Consider the following 7,500-nt stretch of genomic DNA (forward strand, 5'->3'; position numbering starts at 1 on the left):
CTGTCTTAAGCAACCAACGCCTTTCATGGTTTCCCATGAGCGTCGATTCGGGCGCCTTAACTCGGCGTTTGGTTCATCCCACAGCGCCAGTTCTGCTTACCAAAAGTGGCCCACTTGGCACTCCGATCCGAGTCGTTTGCTCGCGGCTTCAGCATATCAAGCAAGCCGGAGATCTCACCCATTTAAAGTTTGAGAATAGGTTGAGGTCGTTTCGGCCCCAAGGCCTCTAATCATTCGCTTTACCGGATGAGACTCGTACGAGCACCAGCTATCCTGAGGGAAACTTCGGAGGGAACCAGCTACTAGATGGTTCGATTAGTCTTTCGCCCCTATACCCAGCTCCGACGATCGATTTGCACGTCAGAATCGCTACGGACCTCCATCAGGGTTTCCCCTGACTTCGTCCTGGCCAGGCATAGTTCACCATCTTTCGGGTCCCAACGTGTACGCTCTAGGTGCGCCTCACCTCGCAATGAGGACGAGACGCCCCGGGAGTGCGGAGGCCGCCGCCCCGTGAAGGGCGGGGAAGCCCCATCCTCCCTCGGCCCGCGCAAGGCGAGACCTTCACTTTCATTACGCCTTTAGGTTTCGTACAGCCCAATGACTCGCGCACATGTTAGACTCCTTGGTCCGTGTTTCAAGACGGGTCGTGAAATTGTCCAAAGCTGAAGCGCCGCTGACGGGAGCGATTATTCCGCCCGAGAGCATCCCGAGCCAACAGCGGCGCGGGTCCGGGGCCGGGCCAGGTAGGTCCGTCATCCGGGAAGAACCGCGCGCGCTTGCCGGGAGCCCGAGCGCCCAAAGGGGCGAATCGACTCCTCCAGATATACCGCCGGGCAGCCAGCCAGGACACCGGGGCTCTGCCCAACAGACGCGAACCGAGGCCCGCGGAAGGACAGGCTGCGCACCCGGGCCGTAGGCCGGCACCCAGCGGGTCGCGACGTCCTACTAGGGGAGAAGTGCGGCCCACCGCACACCGGAACGGCCCCACCCCGCGGCGAGTGGAAAGGCAACCGGACACGACCCCGCCGCGGATTGCTCCGCGCGGGCGGCCGGCCCCATCTGCCGAGGGCGGAGGCCAGTGGCCGGATGGGCGTGAATCTCACCCGTTCGACCTTTCGGACTTCTCACGTTTACCCCAGAACGGTTTCACGTACTTTTGAACTCTCTCTTCAAAGTTCTTTTCAACTTTCCCTCACGGTACTTGTTCGCTATCGGTCTCGTGGTCATATTTAGTCTCAGATGGAGTTTACCACCCACTTGGAGCTGCACTCTCAAGCAACCCGACTCGAAGGAGAGGTCCCGCCGACGCTCGCACCGGCCGCTACGGGCCTGGCACCCTCTACGGGCCGTGGCCTCATTCAAGTTGGACTTGGGCTCGGCGCGAGGCGTCGGGGTAGTGGACCCTCCCAAACACCACATGCCACGACAGGCGGCAGCCTGCGGGGTTCGGTGCTGGACTCTTCCCTGTTCGCTCGCCGCTACTGGGGGAATCCTTGTTAGTTTCTTTTCCTCCGCTTAGTAATATGCTTAAATTCAGCGGGTAGTCTCGCCTGCTCTGAGGTCGTTGTACGAGGTGTCGCACGCCACACCGCCAGCCGGCTGTGCACGCTACCGAGTAAGTACCGGTATGCGAACCGCCAGGCGACGGGCGCGCATCGCACGTTTAAGGAGGCGCGGCCGGCCCCACAGGCGGCCGCGACGCTCCCAGGTCTGCGAAGCGGGGCAAACGCCGCGCGCTTCAGTATACGTAGCCGACCCTCAGCCAGACGTGGCCCGGGAACGGAATCCATGGACCGCAATGTGCGTTCGAAACGTCGATGTTCATGTGTCCTGCAGTTCACATGTCGACGCGCAATTTGCTGCGTTCTTCATCGACCCACGAGCCGAGTGATCCACCGTCCTGGGTGATCTTTTCTTAGTTTACACTGTCTCTTTCAAGACAGTTGCATAGGCGGGACGTAGGCGTGTGGCGGCCCCTGTTCAAGCGTTCTGTGTCCAACGGCCTCACGGCCGATGGGCGTCGTACGGCTCCACACCGGAGCGGACAGGCAGTCGGGCGAAAGTCATTCAAAACCGGCGCCAGGCGCCAGGTGCCGCAGGCCAGCCGCTCCAGCGCTTCAGCGCTCGTACCACACAACATTGGCGTTAGTTTTGAGAAGCACGCGTGGTTCCGCACGCGGCGCACGGCTACTGCGAGCCGTACAGGTAGCGTGTTGCGCGACACGACACGCACATCGAAAGACATGCAGTCTAGTCGGTAATGATCCTTCCGCAGGTTCACCTACGGAAACCTTGTTACGACTTTTACTTCCTCTAAATGATCAAGTTTGGTCATCTTTCCGGTAGCATCGGCAACGACAGAGTCAATGCCGCGTACCAGTCCGAAGACCTCACTAAATCATTCAATCGGTAGTAGCGACGGGCGGTGTGTACAAAGGGCAGGGACGTAATCAACGCGAGCTTATGACTCGCGCTTACTGGGAATTCCTCGTTCATGGGGAACAATTGCAAGCCCCAATCCCTAGCACGAAGGAGGTTCAGCGGGTTACCCCGACCTTTCGGCCTAGGAAGACACGCTGATTCCTTCAGTGTAGCGCGCGTGCGGCCCAGAACATCTAAGGGCATCACAGACCTGTTATTGCTCAATCTCGTGCGGCTAGAAGCCGCCTGTCCCTCTAAGAAGAAAAGTAATCGCTGACAGCACGAAGGATGTCACGCGACTAGTTAGCAGGCTAGAGTCTCGTTCGTTATCGGAATTAACCAGACAAATCGCTCCACCAACTAAGAACGGCCATGCACCACCACCCACCGAATCAAGAAAGAGCTATCAATCTGTCAATCCTTCCGGTGTCCGGGCCTGGTGAGGTTTCCCGTGTTGAGTCAAATTAAGCCGCAGGCTCCACTCCTGGTGGTGCCCTTCCGTCAATTCCTTTAAGTTTCAGCTTTGCAACCATACTTCCCCCGGAACCCAAAAGCTTTGGTTTCCCGGAGGCTGCCCGCCGAGTCATCGGAGGAACTGCGGCGGATCGCTGGCTGGCATCGTTTATGGTTAGAACTAGGGCGGTATCTGATCGCCTTCGAACCTCTAACTTTCGTTCTTGATTAATGAAAACATACTTGGCAAATGCTTTCGCTTCTGTTCGTCTTGCGACGATCCAAGAATTTCACCTCTAACGTCGCAATACGAATGCCCCCGCCTGTCCCTATTAATCATTACCTCGGGTTCCGAAAACCAACAAAATAGAACCGAGGTCCTATTCCATTATTCCATGCACACAGTATTCAGGCGGGCTTGCCTGCTTTAAGCACTCTAATTTGTTCAAAGTAAACGTGCCGGCCCACCGAGACACTCACTCAAGAGCACCCTGGTAGGATTGCAACGGGGTCCGCCTCGGGACGCACGAGCACGCACGAGGCGCGTCGCACGCCTTCAGCTCGCCCCACCGGCAGGACGTCCCACGATACATGCCAGTTAAACACCGACGGGCGGTGAACCAACAGCGTGGGACACAAATCCAACTACGAGCTTTTTAACCGCAACAACTTTAATATACGCTATTGGAGCTGGAATTACCGCGGCTGCTGGCACCAGACTTGCCCTCCAATAGATACTCGTTAAAGGATTTAAAGTGTACTCATTCCGATTACGGGGCCTCGGATGAGTCCCGTATCGTTATTTTTCGTCACTACCTCCCCGTGCCGGGAGTGGGTAATTTGCGCGCCTGCTGCCTTCCTTGGATGTGGTAGCCGTTTCTCAGGCTCCCTCTCCGGAATCGAACCCTGATTCCCCGTTACCCGTTACAACCATGGTAGGCGCAGAACCTACCATCGACAGTTGATAAGGCAGACATTTGAAAGATGCGTCGCCGGTACGAGGACCGTGCGATCAGCCCAAAGTTATTCAGAGTCACCAAGGCAAACAGACCGGACGAGCCGACCGATTGGTTTTGATCTAATAAAAGCGTCCCTTCCATCTCTGGTCGGGACTCTGTTTGCATGTATTAGCTCTAGAATTACCACAGTTATCCAAGTAACGTGGGTACGATCTAAGGAACCATAACTGATTTAATGAGCCATTCGCGGTTTCACCTTAATGCGGCTTGTACTGAGACATGCATGGCTTAATCTTTGAGACAAGCATATGACTACTGGCAGGATCAACCAGGGAGCTGCGTCAACTAGAGCTGAGCAGCCGGCCGCCCGGGAGTGTGTCCCGGGGGCCCGCGCGAACACGCAAGCGTCCGCTCAATTATTCTGCAAACAGGAGGAGGCTGAGCTCCCCTGCACAATACACCTCGAAACCCTCTCAGGTCCCGGCGGCGCGCAGCGCCGTCCTAAGTACTTGGTCGGGTTCGAGAGAGGCGCAATCGCCCGGAGTTTGGCGAGTAGACGCTTTAGGTGCGACCACCCGTGCTCCCAACTGAGCTTGCCGCTGCCGACAGAGGCCCGGGAGCGTGCTGTCGTGGCATTGCCGGCGGGAGACAACACGCGCCACCTACGGTGGCCGGCAGCTCCAACGCCAGCGCCACAGAAGGACAAAAGCCCCACTTGGGTGCCGAAGCGAACTCTCCCAGCACAGCGCACGCGCCAACACGTCCGCACAGCTGCGATACAATCCACCTGCGAGAACCGCAGAGGCGACCGAGCAGCAGACGGCGTCGCGGCGCCGAGCGCCGGGCGGCGGCGCATCCTCAGCGCACACAGTCCTCAATCGGACCAGCACACTGCAGATGTCCACCGCGCTTCGCACCGGGCCCGCGAGGACCTACTTTGGCCGCACGGCGCCGCGTGCAGGGTGCGCCGGCGCGCAGCTGCGCCGCCTGCCGCCTCCGTCGGCCGGCGCGCCTGCCACTGGCCGCCCCCACCAGCCGGCTGTAGCGCGTGCGCCCACGCACCGCGCGGCCAGCACGCCGGAAGGCCCCCCCTCACCGGCCGGGGACGGTCCCACCCAGCCACCGCCGCGTATCGCTTCACACCCACATGCCATTCACGTTCGTGGGCATGGTGGGTATCGCTGAAACAACCGGTTGGTAGCTCAACCGATCGTCGCCATCACTGATTCACCTCTAGCGAGAACAACCGCACCACAACGGTTTACCAGTTCTTCATTTGCGTAACGTCACCAGCAAACGTAGACGTCCATCGCCATTTGCAAATTCAACGATTGTTGCATGCCTGTGTCAGGTGTCACGACACACTATGTCTGCCCACATACACGCAACAACATGTGCACGCTTCGCGAACACGTGGAAGGTGGCCCCCGTACGTATGCGATGTCCATTGCGCGAACGACTGTCAACCGGCCTCTGTCGCATGTCGCAGATGTGGAACGCAGTGCACCATGCTATCACGGTGTGTGAGAAGAGACGACTACGTCTGACAACACGCGCCACTACATCAACAGACGGCTCATGCTGATCGCCATCCACGGCATACCATACTGCAATCCAGCTCTTATAGGGAGACGACACGTAGCTGAGTGCACAATATTTGGACCGTATGGTTCGCCGTTGTTGGCGCAGTCGTGGTACGGTCACACATGTACCACGATGTATCATTCAGTACATGAGGACCAATGTGCGGTACAGTGTGTGATTTGGACGTACAACATCAGCGGACAGTTGCCACAAGCCGTACCACAACGTAGGCTGTGCTTCGCCATGCGAATGCCAATGAACAACTGCGAAGGGCATTGAGCATGTACGTCCTGCCGCCATCCGCATTACAGTGTATAGCTGCAAGGTGTTTAACATGAAGCGATACTCTGGGGACCGGGCAGTGCGAGTAGCAAACTATATTGCGGGGGTTGCAGTTAGGCAACACTACACTAATTTAACGCGTCGTATGACAATTACAGAGCAGGTTAAGGCCCAACGTGTGTTGGGTTAAGGCCCAACGTGTGTTGGGTTAAGGCCCAACGTGTGTTGGGTTAAGGCCCAACGTGTGTTGGGTTAAGGCCCAACGTGTGTTGGGTTAAGGCCCAACGTGTGTTGGGTTAAGGCCCAACGTGTGTTGGGTTAAGGCCCAACGTGTGTTGGGTTAAGGCCCAACGTGTGTTGGGTTAAGGCCCAACGTGTGTTGGGTTAAGGCCCAACGTGTGTTGGGTTAAGGCCCAACGTGTGTTGGGTTAAGGCCCAACGTGTGTTGGGTTAAGGCCCAACGTGTGTTGGGTTAAGGCCCAACGTGTGTTGGGTTAAGGCCCAACGTGTGTTGGGTTAAGGCCCAACGTGTGTTGGGTTAAGGCCCAACGTGTGTTGGGTTAAGGCCCAACGTGTGTTGGGTTAAGGCCCAACGTGTGTTGGGTTAAGGCCCAACGTGTGTTGGGTTAAGGCCCAACGTGTGTTGGGTTAAGGCCCAACGTGTGTTGGGTTAAGGCGCAACATAGGTTAGGTTAAGGCGCAACATAGGTTAGGTTAAGGCGCAACATAGGTTAGGTTAAGGCGCAACATAGGTTAGGTTAAGGCGCAACATAGGTTAGGTTAAGGCGCAACATAGGTTAGGTTAAGGCGCAACATAGGTTAGGTTACGGCGCAACATAGGTTAGGTTAAGGCGCAACATAGGTTAGGTTAAGGCGCAACATAGGTTAGGTTACGGCGCAACATAGGTTAGGTTAAGGCGCAACATAGGTTAGGTTAAGGCGCAACATAGGTTAGGTTAAGGCGCAACATAGGTTAGGTTAAGGCGCAACATAGGTTAGGTTAAGGCGCAACATAGGTTAGGTTAAGGCGCAACATAGGTTAGGTTAAGGCGCAACATAGGTTAGGTTACGGCGCAACATAGGTTAGGTTAAGGCGCAACATAGGTTAGGTTAAGGCGCAACATAGGTTAGGTTAAGGCGCAACATAGGTTAGGTTATGGCGCAACATAGGTTAGGTTACGGCGCAACATAGGTTAGGTTACGGCGCAACATAGGTTAGGTTAAGGCGCAACATAGGTTAGGTTAAGGCGCAACATAGGTTAGGTTAAGGCGCAACATAGGTTAGGTTAAGGCGCAACATAGGTTAGGTTAAGGCGCAACATAGGTTAGGTTAAGGCGCAACATAGGTTAGGTTAAGGCGCAACATAGGTTAGGTTAAGGCGCAACATGGGTTAGGTTAAGGCGCAACATGGGTTAGGTTAAGGCGCAACATGGGTTAGGTTAAGGCGCAACATGGGTTAGGTTAAGGCGCAACATGGGTTAGGTTAAGGCGCAACATGGGTTAGGTTAAGGCGCAACATGGGTTAGGTTAAGGCGCAACATGGGTTAGGTTAAGGCGCAACATGGGTTAGGTTAAGGCGCAACATGGGTTAGGTTAAGGCGCAACATGGGTTAGGTTAAGGCGCAACATGGGTTAGGTTAAGGTACAATATGGGTTAGGTTAAGGTACAATATGGGTTAGGTTAAGGTACAATATGGGTTAGGTTAAGGTACAATATGGGTTAGGTTAAGGTACAATATGGGTTAGGTTAAGGTACAATATGGGTTAGGTTAAGGTACAATATGGGTTAGGTTAAGG

At 55.9% G+C, this 7,500-nt stretch overlaps 3 non-coding genes across 3 annotated transcripts in view; all 3 read right to left on the reverse strand.

Moving 5' to 3' along the window:
• Positions 1–1,567, reverse strand: part of LOC124592046 — a 4,222-nt gene extending 2,655 nt beyond the window's left edge. Inside the window, exon 1 of the ribosomal RNA XR_006977310.1 lies at positions 1–1,567. This exon is cut by the window's left edge and continues 2,655 nt beyond it. This is a non-coding gene — a ribosomal RNA (large subunit ribosomal RNA).
• A 188-nt stretch (positions 1,568–1,755) lies between these two features.
• On the reverse strand, positions 1,756–1,910 carry LOC124592043. Its single transcript, XR_006977307.1, has one exon. It is a non-coding gene; the product is annotated as a 5.8S ribosomal RNA (ribosomal RNA).
• A 351-nt stretch (positions 1,911–2,261) lies between these two features.
• Positions 2,262–4,171, reverse strand: LOC124592053. Its single transcript, XR_006977316.1, has one exon. It is a non-coding gene; the product is annotated as a small subunit ribosomal RNA (ribosomal RNA).
• Positions 4,172–7,500: the final 3,329 nt, after the last annotated feature.

This window comes from Schistocerca americana, unplaced genomic scaffold (assembly GCF_021461395.2).
Source record: "Schistocerca americana isolate TAMUIC-IGC-003095 unplaced genomic scaffold, iqSchAmer2.1 HiC_scaffold_894, whole genome shotgun sequence".
NCBI classification, from domain to species: Eukaryota; Metazoa; Arthropoda; class Insecta; order Orthoptera; family Acrididae; genus Schistocerca; species Schistocerca americana.